The sequence below is a fragment of the Stigmatopora nigra genome, chromosome 10 (genome assembly GCF_051989575.1).
Source record: "Stigmatopora nigra isolate UIUO_SnigA chromosome 10, RoL_Snig_1.1, whole genome shotgun sequence".
Lineage (NCBI taxonomy): Eukaryota > Metazoa > Chordata > Actinopteri > Syngnathiformes > Syngnathidae > Stigmatopora > Stigmatopora nigra.
In genome coordinates this window covers 10348265-10361479 of record NC_135517.1, presented here as the reverse complement: position 1 = coordinate 10361479, position 13215 = coordinate 10348265, and the positions used below count along the sequence as shown (strand labels likewise).

The window sequence follows — 13215 nt, the reverse complement described above, 5'->3', positions numbered from 1 at the left end:
AAACGGCCGCAGCTTTAAGACGAATGAGGGTGACTGTCTGCTTCAGGCTTTCTCATTTCCTTCCTTTAGTGATTGTCTTCAGGCGGACAGTCCGGCCTTTATAATCAAAGAGGAGACACGAGAGGGACTTCTTTGCCTCAGGCAGTAAGCTAACCACTTTATATTTGACCCGAGGAATGTGCTAGTGCACCCTCCAGAAGTCTTCCTTTAAACATCTGGACTTGGAAGACTGTGCAGTGTTTGTAAGAAACGTCAAACTGCATCATATTCTCAAATGGAAAGATTGACAGGCCTTGACATATTTTTCTCGGCTAACTGCCAGAAAAATAATGTGATTAGGGACTTTTAAAAGGCCTTGAACTGTTGATTCTTTTAGAGTGCTTGAACGTTCCTTGAATATTTTGGTTTTGAGGTCTAATGCGTTTCATTGAGCAGGTACGAGACTGGAGAAGTTGGAGATCAAGCCTAACTCATGTCTTTCTGGTTCTCACAGGGTCTTTGGAATTTCTCACATGGATGTAAAGCTGGGCCAATATCCGTTCTTCCTGAGACCATCAAATCCTGTGGGAAAAGCAGCTATCTCACGTGAGTTTCATTTTGACATACTGTGGACAGACACATACAGTTCATGTGTCGACCTGTATTATAATAAAGCACTAAGATAATGTCACTGTTGCTCATTTAACTCTAATAATAATCTGGAAAATGTCAGACAAGGGGATAAAGTATTATATATTAAATTTAAGAGTTCAGGTTCACCTCCTCGTCTTGTGAAGAATTATATTTTTTCAATAAAATATATACCGTATATTAATCTTTTGTGCAGTATATATTAGGACAGTTTATTTCCATGCCTTTTACGATGAATTCATGCAGTTAAGGAATTTCAAATGTTTATTTTATAGGATGTCTCCTGCCAAAAGGAAGGCAAAATGTTTCAAAAAGAAACAATTATTTCTATTTTTCACCTATTCATGCTCATCCCGTTTTATACTGTGCCGAACCCACTAAAACCTATTCCAGCTAACTATTTGCCAGCCAATCACAGCAAGTATTCACATGTGAGGACAATTTAGAAACCTCAAATGGATGCTTTTAAAATGTGAGCGAAAACTGAAGAACCCAACAAAAAAAAAAACACGCAAATCCTGCAGTGAGCCCTTTTCTTCAAATTTGATCCATTTGTGTTATTTCCATTGTTTTAGTCAGTTCTATTCAAAACCAAAAGCCACTATTGTCATCATACACAGCTGTGTATAACGAAATTGGTTATTTTATATTGTGTTATGGGTGAATATTGTGTGCTGACATAACATTTCTTTTTGTTTTAAGCTTAGTGTTTCATTTTGTTATATACAGGGGAAATGCTGATTCCAGTCATTCCTCTTGTGTTTCTTATTGTCCTCCTTTTTGTTTCAAGTTTAATGTTGGCATAAACAATTTTCCTCTACTTTTCATTCATTGACATTTGGTGTGCTTAAAATTAAATAATAATATTTATTTATTTGTTGTGCAATTGTTTGCGTTGAAACACAACTCAAAATAAATGTTCTTGTCAAACCACCTGTTTAAAATTACAGCATTGTAAAAACTGTTGAAAATCTAGGTGTAATATCACCCCGACTTAAATGTGGATTCAACAAAAAAAATGTATTACTCTTGCAATGTGTTTAGTTTCACTCATTGTCAAGGTCTCAGGCCAATCGACTCTGCTTGTCCACCAGTATTGTGCAAAATGATGAAAAGTTGTCCACAGCAGGCCTTCTCTCTATTTTGATCCCTTTTTCATGGAAACCAGATGGGCTGTCCATCTAAACCAACATGAGATGGTGGAAGAGGTGGGAGGGCAGCGGCTCTGTGTCTTGTGACTCAGTGATTGTGGAGACTTGATACGGCACACACACAAAAATGTAGACATAAACACGCATATGTAGACACACGCAGAAAAGCCGAGTGAACCAGACAGGGGAATGTACACAAAGATAGAGAGCGAAACTGCGAGACATACAGCCCAAGCCAGGAAGTTTGAAGAACACACCCAAGTGGCCTCATTAAGCAGATGTATAAACATGCTCTGCAGTTTCTTGAATAATGTGCAGACATAAACATGTACTGTACAACACACAATGGCAAATAAACCCCTCAGCCACAGACGTCCCCCAAACCCCCTCCTCCATCTCCATCCAAGAGGGAGCACACAGAACCCCTTCGGCGATTGACTTCAAACCACCAGTGAATCACGTAACCTCTTGTGCACTGCTGATTCTACAAAGCATGAGTCACAGTGTACACAGTGTCACAGAATTTCATTTAAAAAAAAAAAAAGTATGGGAAAGTCGACTTGGGTCTTCATGTGGCAACGAAACCCCCCGATCTTAAATGTCTGTAGTATTACCAATATTAGAAGTTTTGTTGTTTTTAGCACATGGAGTGAGGGGTGAGCTTTCTCATCAGTGAGTAATGCATCTTTTCTTCCTTTAAAAACATCTGAATGGCATTATTTTAAAGAGTCTTGTCTCAGTTGCTAATGTATGACTCGGTGCTTATTCACTACTTTTCTTAGGGTAAGAATTTCATTTGACTGCTGTGCCTCCCAAACTATCTTACTTTGATTGTTGCACTCTCTCAAGTCTTATCAGATCTTCTGCTGTGGTGACATCATTTCCTGAGAGACACAGTCTGTTGAGATTATTTTAGGATTCGGGTATTTGCTTGCATAAACCATTTTTAGAATACAAGAGCTTCCGTCTACACCCAAGATGTTTTCCGGCTTGACAATATTCTCTGGGTCTTTAAAGGAGATATTTTAAGTCTGTTTTGAGCCACTCAAGAAAAATGATAGACATCAGATGAAAGTGTTTTATGTTAGGAGAGGCATTGCATCAGGGTTAGTGTGCTAAATTTCTGGCATGTGTTTTTTAGGGTCAGTTTTAATATTAGGTTTTTGTTTTGACAGGTGGTTGTTATGGTTACAGTACAATGGATTAGGTTGAGTCGGTGTTGTGGTGTGGCATTTAGCCGTGAGTGTGTGATTGTGCTTTCCCCTAGTCCTTCTTCCAGGGCAGTAAAATCAATGTGCCAAATCAAAGTAATGCATCATGATTTTAAAGTGTTCCCAAATGTTGTCTTGGAAGTGTAAACTCCATCATTTCGTTTTATATCATGCTCATATCATGAGGTAAAAACGAAAGATTCCCCCACCCCTTACACTTTATTATCTTCTTATCCGAGAACACCTCACATCTGAAGAACAAGAGTTGTTACATAGAACGTCATGGTTTAGCTTTTTCTGTGATTTTGAGCTGTGCTGTATTCATTTTGATGCAAAGGAAATTACGATCGGAAATATGATAATATATATATATATATATAATATAATAATGACTTGTACTGTTTAATAATGAGTGGCAGCTTTGTCCTCTCTTGCTCGTTTTGTGTTTTTGCTGCTTTTCTCTCTTTTTTAATGGCATTTTGGTATTTAGTTTTTTCGCTAGTTCTACAATGTCTGGTGTGTCTTATGTCTGTCTTGCTGCTGCAACCAAAAAAATGTCCCGAATACGGGATGAAATAAAGTTCTAACCTAACCTAATGTTGATGCTCATTGTGAAGCAGCTATATAGTATCATGAAAACCTGTTTACCTTAAATCCACAACACAAGCGTCATCCCATTTAGATTATAAAGTGCTTGTAAATTTAAAGATATCTCCTTGTATATGCATTGTATGTGCTCATCAAAGTGGGTGGGAATAGAGAAAGGGGAAAAATTTCCTGCACACTGTTGAACAGGGTTGATATAATAAAGCCTTCCCAATGTGGGAAGTCTTCTGGAAAGAGAACTTAGTGTCCATGTGGTTTAGTGATTTAACATCAATCATCAGAATAGCTGATGACTACACAATCTGCATCAGAGGCGCAAATGTTCCTCCAGAAATACCCTTGGACAGAAACCTTTTTTTTTCTTCGTGTCTGTGGAACAAGAGAAGCGTTTGGTCAAGGCTTAATTGGGAACACAATTACACTCAGATGTAAAAATGCTACATGGTTAGAACTCTGAACATTTCCACATGTTTTGTTTGGTTCTTTTTTATCCTGATGCCTTTTCCTTAAAAACCAAAGCGTATTGAGGTTAGAACCTTAACTGGTCAAAGGCCAAGTAATATAAGAAGCAGGTGTTCAATTCCCGGTTGTTGACAAGACAGAAAAATGTGGTTGGGAGTTGAATCAAAACAATGTTCTCTATGGGATGGAGATGTGATCAAGGACAAATGGTTGAATAATGTGGAAATGTGTGAGGATTTTAAAGGTAATGTGAAATTTGGTAGTTTTTGTGATGTTAGGTATTTGTGTGATGTAGGCTTGTTTCTTTTTCAGGTGTGTTTTGTGGTGTGGGTTCTGATAATTACCAATGTGCTGTTTGTTTTTATTGGATTGAGCTGGTTGGGTTGTGGTCAAAGCCTGTGTGGCTTGGGTGCCATTAAAATGAGGTTATCGTAGTGGTTGCAGTACTATAAGCAGTAGCAAAACAAAATGTATGTTTTTTTTTCCTTTTAATATGTCATTTCATTTTCCCTGGAAATTCCAAAACCATTTTGAAAAAATACATTTCAATCAACTTTTTGAAATACTATTACAAACACTAACTGCCTTGTTCATTGTTGCAGGCTAAAACACGTTTGACCACTAGATGTCCTGTTTTAACTACTTTCAGATTTGTTAAAATGATTTTTTTTTGTGTGTGAATATGGCCATCATCTCCTCGCTCCAATACTACATTAATGTTTAGGTATTCCCTCAAAACGACAAGAACCAAACACAACTAGTCTAATAAACAATTCTATGTTATTTATTTGGCAAGATCAATTTCCTTGGCTACATCAGAACGATAATATCCTCATGTGTAGGTATTATCACACAAATCTTCCATTTAATAGGTGTAGTTTATGATGCTGTTTCTCGAGAAATTCTTCTGAACAGGACATATTCCCCTTTAAGCATGTGATAAATGATGTGGTCCAATTATTCTATGTTACAGAGAGCCCAACACATTGCACAGGCATATGAACAAAGACCATAACAAATGAATTCAAGATGAATCCGAAATATATCAGCCTTTTATAATATAATTCGCAATTGGGCTCAAATGTTATTCAGACATCAACCTGCATTTTTTTTTATAATACATGGATGTATGATGCATTTGTTGATCTGACTGTATCTAGTAATTCATATTTTTGTCAAATTTAAAGTGCAAAACGGCAGGATTAATAGTTTCATTAAATGACTACTGGTAAGAAACCATCATCATTCTAAAATATCGACCTTTATCTGTACGAAATCTGATTTCAAAATGATGCATCCTGTCTTTAAAAAGCAACAACAGTGTTTTAAGAAAAAAAATGCGCAATAAATGGTGATTCCGGACTGCTGAGATGTGTTTGAAATGTTATAATTCCCCTTCAACATAAGTTTCTTGATTGCACATGGATGCACAGTACATACGTTGTGACCTATGGACACATGCTCTACAAGGTCACCATGTTGTGTATGCACATCATGGCCAGCATCCAACATTATACCTTATTAAGAGAGGTCGATCCTTTTGCACGTTGATTAACCGTTTTGCTTGCATCTGTTAGAATCCATTGGTCGTATATGTATATCGACATAACCACTTTGTTGGTGTGTATCCCGTCAATATCCGGGCTTAGTTAGTAAACATGCTAATCCAGCTACCTCTGCTCCAAAGCTGCTTCTGCTCCCATTTGGCTGACTTCATTCATTTCCCCCCCGTCATGTCTAAATGTCCATGCTAGCATTAAGGAACCATCTGTGGCTCTGTTACTTTGGCCACAGGGTCAATGCTGTATTTTAAATAGAAGCAAAGGAAGGGTACAATAATTTGACAGCATGACACTTTTTTCTAGAAACTGTTTTCTAAATTCATTAAATATGTTAGAAGATAAGTGCTGAAATCAGGTGCATCGGTTGGGAAACATTGAGTGCTTAATCTCTTGAGTTAGACCATCAAACTATTTTTTCCTTCCTCACCTGCTAAGATTTTTGGTCTAAAAGTAGATGCATGGCCTGACCTTATTTTTCCCCATTTTGAAGCTTTGCTAAATATAGTTGTCATTTTTTGGGGGGGTTGTTTTATTTAAATTTGCTAAGCTTGTTAACAACATTCTTTTCTTTGACCCAATCAAATAATTTATTCATGTTGACTTCCACTTGACTGTCAATTATATAGATAAGGAAAAATGTTCCATTTTAATTATATTTAAATGATTATAATTCAAATGCTTTGCACATTTAGTTAATTTCTGCATGGTCTTCTTGAATAAATGTTAATTTATTGAGTCAAAAAGTTAAATACAACTGAAAGGAATTCAGCCAGTGATTCCACTTCTATTAGCCATTCACAAAATTTGAACGACCTTTAAGATTCTAACAACTCGGGACAGGGCAAATAAAAATGGATTAAATTTACAACAGTTGGGCATTTTTGTTCACAGTGCTGCAGTAGAAAAATTGGCTCAGTGACTCTTCTAATAAAATTATTCTTACAAATGCTCTGTTGTTTGCATCTCTTTGGTTTGATTGAATCGAGTAATAGCCTTTTTATTTCCTCTATGGAGCCTGAAAACCATTGCATGATTACAATTATATCATGTCATTCATTAGAAACTTTAATATAATGTTGTTTGTGTCTATCTAATTGAATCTTTTATTAAATTGAACAAAGACAAATGGATTCTTTGTACTTAGATGTAAACTACAATGCAATTTGATTGCTCTGGTTTTATCTGCGATTGGAACCTCTGTTCGCCAACAGCTTCTATCGAAGGCCCGTAAACTCCTTTGTGATCCCATCAACCGCCTCCAATCACATTTGCTCACATTGTCTCTGAGGAGTGCAAGAAATCTGGCAGAATCCAGATCCACACAGTGCACCCCAGCGAGGCAAACAGAACCCATGGTAGGACAGCCAAAGGACCCTAGGTAGTTGTTGTTTATGATTGTCCAAATATTGAAGCCTGAATCCATTTGCTGTTCAAACTGGCCCACACGCACTCGTGTCTATTTGAAGAGGAAATTTGGCACAATAGGTAAAATAGGACCTGGCAACATAGTATAATTTGGGGTCAAATCTCCTATCCAAAAGTGTTTATATCATGCATATAGTCAGAAATACTTCATGGGGCCATAAACAACAACAAAAAGCACATAATGCATATGAATAAGAACACACAGTTCAAAATATATTACTTTGAATGTGTTTTTTAGGTAACTGTTTTCAATTAGATAGCACATTGCACATATGCACCGACCTCAATGTTTTCTAAATTTTGCTTTTTTTGATCATGCAAAAGAAAATGCTAAAAATGTATTGTGATTTTTCACTTGCTTTGAGAATCATTTATAAACTCATTCATTTTGGGGTCTTTTCCCGTTGTACTACATCACTGTTTGATAATTTTGAAACCCAATTGCTTGGATGACCATGTCCAAAAAACACTGCCAGGGAAGTACCACATTTAAAATCCAATTACCTGTGGAAAAAAAAAAACATTTTGCAGTTGGCACCAAATGACAGACGGAACATTTTGTAACATTTAGTAGAGGACAAAAGGGGTTGCTGCTCTTGTAAATTGGCAGGGAACTCTGTCTGCGGACTACTTTAAGCATTCAAAAAGAGGCTGTGATGTGAGCCGAAGTGGGTTGACAGATGCTCTCAAGCTCGTCTTGTTCATAGCTCTAGGTAGGATTCAAACTGAGAGGATGAATAATGTCCAAGTAGGTCATGTGACCATATCACCCATGTGGAAAAAAAAGAAAAAGGTTATGGAGAAGGCAGTAGCTGAAAACTACTCAAGAGTCCCGAGGAAGGAGATTGACCTACTCGGTCATCCACCTGTTAGTTTTTGCAGATAAAATGTCTTTGAATCTCTTTCTCATGTTTCTTGCATGTTTTTCAGTGAGTCGTGATGTGGTTGACCAGATCTGTGACCTCCTCGGGCTCCAATTCTACAGAATACATCTGTCAAGGTCTGCTTGCAGTTAAATATATAATGTACTGAGTGTGCCAGGTGAGCAACTTGGTGAGTTTTTTTTTTGGGGGGGGATATGTAGATTGATGCTCTTGAGTAGTCAAAACTGTGAGTTTATGAAAGAAATTACTTTGATAGGTTACGAATGGATCTCAGATCTGCCAGTCAGCACAAAATCTACTCATCCAACCCATCTGTCATGGTATGTTTTGATTTTCTCTACATTTAGGCGTGTCCGTTCTTTGTCTTCTTGCTTCTTTTTTGTTTCTAGTTATTATCTTTTCTGCTGATTAGCACTTTATTTTTACTTGTTCTCAGCATCCATTCATTCAAATTGTTAAAAAAGTAGAGGAGCAGATGCAAAAAGTATGCATAAACAACTCAGTTGCTTTACTTAGCCTGAGGCCACTGTCATACTGATATTTTATGCAACCCAGTTAAAAGTCCCTTAAGAGTATACCAATTTTTTTAATACCTATTTTGTGTTTTAACTCACAGCAAGCAGTTTTGTTCAAACTCTGTTGTCAAAATTACCGAATGCCCTGTTTTAGTCTTAAGTAATATCATTTTTTTTTACAAACACAAAAATTACTGTATAATTTAATATAGGAATATAGTCCACTTACGCTTATGATGGTCAGATGTGGCATATACATTTCAAAAGGAACACTAAGTGTCCATTTAGTATTAATTTTTAACCTATTAGTCCTTCCTTTCCCTTTTCTATTCAAAGAATAAAACATATTTATCTTCCTATCTCAAAGATGTACATAGTGTGCAGCATTTCTAAGGTATTGATTATATATTTACATATTTGCATGTGAAGGGAATGTAATGTGTTGACTTGAATGTAGTTTACTATAAACAGCAGAGCAAAATGAGTATGTAAGTTATATAAACACACGCTAGAAAACACGCACTCATATTTTTCACCCCTCTTTTTAATGACGTTGTTAATCCTCTATTATGGGCCTCTCTCTTATAGCACAGATGCTTAGTGGAGAGAGTAAGAGGGAGAGCAGCAGAAAGAAGCTTTGATTCCAAATGAAGAGTGAGTTGGCAATATCAGCAGGCTTCATGTAGTGGCAGACATGATCAGAATACAAGGTGCTTCCAAGAAATTAGCATCCGACTTTCTTGCGTATTTCTTCCTTTGCCCACATTAAGGCAGTCCAGATGGCATTTGAAGAAATAGGAACAGTTTTGCTGTCATCAGGATCATTTTAGTACCATTACATTTTGTGACACTTGTCTTTGCAACCATTAGGTAAAGTGACCTGGCAAAAAAATGGACTCACAAAAAGTTATACATATTGGTGTTTTAGGGTTGAATTTATATGTTACCCGAATTAGCAACAAATTACAGAAAAAGATTTGTGAATCCTGAGCAATGAATGCTATTTTTAGAGCTATGTTTTACGTAAGAGGCACTGTCTATTTGGCCATAAGCATTCACAATAAATTCTAGTTTTGCAGCCGTTATCATTTGGAGTTGCTTAAACTGATTTGTTTCCAGCAAGACTTCATGTCGGAATAGCCCAAACGGAATGTTAAGGGGTTTTTTTTTTTTTGGGAGTGAAGTGTACTGCTTTTTATCATGTCTTCTTTCCATCCTCTGCAGTGACAATACAATCTCAAATTGGTCGTCTTTTAAGATTTAGAAGAGATTCACATTCACACTTAAACCTAGCAGCAATTTAGAGCATTCAACCAGCCTACCCTCCACGTATTTGGGATGTGGAAGGATGTCGGAGTACCCGGAAAACATGCAAACTCCACACAGGTGCACTCACCTGGATTTGAACCCAAAACCCCAGAACTGTAATGCCGACACACTAATCCCTCAGCCCTCAATCAGACATTTCTTCATAAAAATAAATGCCAAATGTACACACCATTTATCATGACTCATTCAATAATTGGGTATGTGATATTGTCAGAAAATGGGGGAGAGGGAGTGATGCCTAGCATAGAATTTCTTTCTATAGTGACAGATTTTTGCAAATGTCTTTCGGTTGCAAGTTAATTAGCATGCATGAACTTATGAGTAGAACTGGAGGCAGAAGCAATTTGCGTGGAAGGACTTGGTGCAGGCAGTTATGAGTCTGCTACAGCATCTTCTGTGACACACACACACACACACACACGCAGTTCTCTCTCTCTCTCTCTGCATCCACGAACGCACGCACGCACTTACGCGCACACGCACACACGCACGCGTTCTCTCCGCCTTCCAGTGCAGTCGCCAATGGATGAGTCGGACCGTTGTGAAGTGCCTCTCTTGATCGTCCTTTCTCCAGAACTCACCGGGCCAGCAGAGAAGGACAAATGCTAATTTTGGCCGTAAAGCAGACGCCCTTCAATGTCCCGAATTGGGAAGTTATTTGCAGTGCGTGGATAGAAGGCGCTCAAGTGATCGTCGCAGGATACGACTCAAAACAAGGTACAAATGTCATTATACTCATATCCAATCCAATGAAAACATAAATATTTGTGTACATGAGAAAATGTTAGGTTTATATGCCAGAAATCTGACTCGTTGGCGTATTACATGCAAATGTTTCAATCTAATAGCGTTAAAGACCTAAATTATGTACGCACTGGCTTGTTCATAACATTTGGTCATAAATAAAATATATACATTTAAAAAAATAGGCACTTGTCAAAATATTTATGCTCATTTGTGATTGTAATTGGTCAAATTATTTTTATTATATTATTTTAGAAGCAGCCCTCAGTCTAATGCAGGGCACCTGTTCATTAGTGAACTACAAGCACTGATTAAACATTTAATTTCGAACATTATTATCTTTCGTTACCAGTCTTGGGTAATAATGCAGCTTATTTACATTTAACCCTAATGTAAATGTTAAGATATGTATGTATATCATGATGGTATATTTATAGCTATTTGAGATGAGGTAGTCTAATATTATATTTCTAGTGTCATCATCTCATCGTCAATATTTCCTATAAAGGATGACATGGATAATCAATAAATTCTGGGAAACACTGTACTATATACCTCCCTTCTGCCTACACATTTAAATTGAATGCATATCTGAGCTGTTGTACCATTTCATCTTATTTGCTATATAACCAAATTTGCAGATCCAAGGGCATTATACCCATTAATTTGATGTACCTAAACTAAAAAGTAAATATATATAGTTTTTGTTAAGAAACTATACAAATGAAGAGTCTTATCTGGCCAATTGTAAACCAGCTGGACCAATAAATTGATTGACACATCTCTAAATAGCCGTAGGACCAGGTGGACTCTCTTCAACCAGATGGGCTCAATAATAATGACATTAACAACTGACATTCATGCATATTAATCTATTTGCTTAATATACTTGGCTTGGGAAATGTACAAACTGAAATGTCAATGAGGCTTTGGACCTAGCTCAATGAATTATTTAAATAATATTAAATAATGTCAATGGAAAGTGGACAAATATAACTGACTAGTTGGACATTATGTCACTTATTGTAGCTCCCCAGTAAATAAAACTTAAATGCACGGTTAAAACTGTTAAGAATTTGTATTGCATTATATACAAGACAGCTGGTTAATGTAATAGGCTACAGCACCCCCCGCAACCCTTGTGAGGAATAGTGGAAGATGAATGATTGTTGAACCTATTCAATACAAAAATAAGTGGGAAAAACACATTCAAAGTGCTTTGGTAAAAAAAATCCCAGATGAGCCTTTGTATTAATTAATTAGGCTTTATCATTCAATACAAAAGGCTCTGAATTCCTGCAGAATTGTGGTGCATAGCTAGTGACAACATTATTGCCAGTATGATATGAAAATGAAAAATGGCTGCCACAAGCCAAGTGGAAAGCCCAAATAAGCCAAGGAGCAAAAAAAAGAGTCATTTCAGTTCAGCAGTTGTTAAAATCATAATTTATTCAATCACACGTAGCTTCTCTTTATAGTAAAGTCATAGGTTTGCTCTTATGGCATATTCAGTACGACAGCTGGATCCTTTTGGAGCTAGGACAATGCCATGCCATCAAATTAACACTGGGTCCAGGAGGAGCTCAATTTTAGCGCAGCTTTTAGAGTGACCTGAAAAGCAGAGTGTGTTAGTAAGCCCCCCACCCCCTTAACTCCTAAAAAGGGAGACAAAAATTATAGGTTATGCTTACTCAGAGCCATTGAGTCCTTGCATCTCTCTCTCCCTTCTCTCTCTCTCTTTCTCGCTCTCTCCATCCTGCCACTATGCACTAACTCAGACTGCGTCTCATCACATCTCGTCACTCTAACCAGCACTATGCCCTCCACTGCTCAGCTCCCTTTGCATGCACACAAAGACGTACAAATGCCCGCAGCCATGTCTAGGCGCTCTTCTCCACACTGTACGCATGTATAGCTTGTGTCAGAAAATCTTCGCTTTGTCTGATTTCTTGATTCAAATGGTGATGGGGTGGGCTGCTCATGGAGCATTCCAATCTACACAGTAACATATTTGGCCTAAACACTGGGTGATAAATATCTTTACCTGTTATGTTTTAACCAAACAACCAATAAGAACACATTCTTATACCAGGGCGTGTTACAAGGTTGTACGTTGTTCGCAGTGTTGGCATTAGTGATGTTTTTGGGCAACATTTTAAATGTTACATATTGCGCTCCGAAATTGCATTGACTCATGTTACTCCCTGACAAAGTCATTAGTTTTATTACTGGTTACATTTTTAAAATATATATGTAGATGAACAGGTAAATAGTTTTAAAGAAAATACTAGAGAAATTACAGGTTGGAATTGAAAGGAGAGTTCCTTATTGCCTCTCACAATTTGAACTGTATGGCAACAAGATTCATAAAAATTGTGCAGGGTTATGTATTTTTTTAGCACAATCATTAAGTCTACGTCGATTTCTAAAAAAATAATGAGGGTGCATTTCCATAATCTCTAAGGTAAAGGTAACTTTTGCCAGCAGTTTTCATGAATCAATTGAAATAGTGCAGTAAACTTTAATCCATGCAAAAATTGTAACGCTCAAATTCCCCAAATAATTTAAGGATTGCCAAGGAAAACATTATTTGAAACATCTGCCATTGAGTTTCCAAGAAATGGCATCAAGCCTTTTCTTATGAGTAGGTAAGACTACTTATCTATTAAACAGCCTTTATATCACCTTATGACTTC

The 13215-nt window shown here is 37.0% G+C and overlaps 1 long non-coding RNA gene across 3 annotated transcripts in view; it reads left to right on the top strand.

Annotated features, from left to right (window-relative positions):
• Positions 1–9274, top strand: part of LOC144203479 (uncharacterized) — a 29602-nt gene extending 20328 nt beyond the window's left edge. The window contains exons 4-8 of one of the 3 annotated variants that reach the window (XR_013327696.1): positions 494–585; positions 6834–6977; positions 7978–8100; positions 8188–8251; positions 9035–9274. This is a non-coding gene — a long non-coding RNA (uncharacterized LOC144203479). Of the gene's footprint in view, positions 1–493; positions 586–905; positions 1461–6833; positions 6978–7977; positions 8101–8187; positions 8252–9034 lie in introns of those variants that run through there. The other 2 variants (XR_013327695.1, XR_013327697.1) reach the window with 2 other exon arrangements.
• Positions 9275–13215: the final 3941 nt, after the last annotated feature.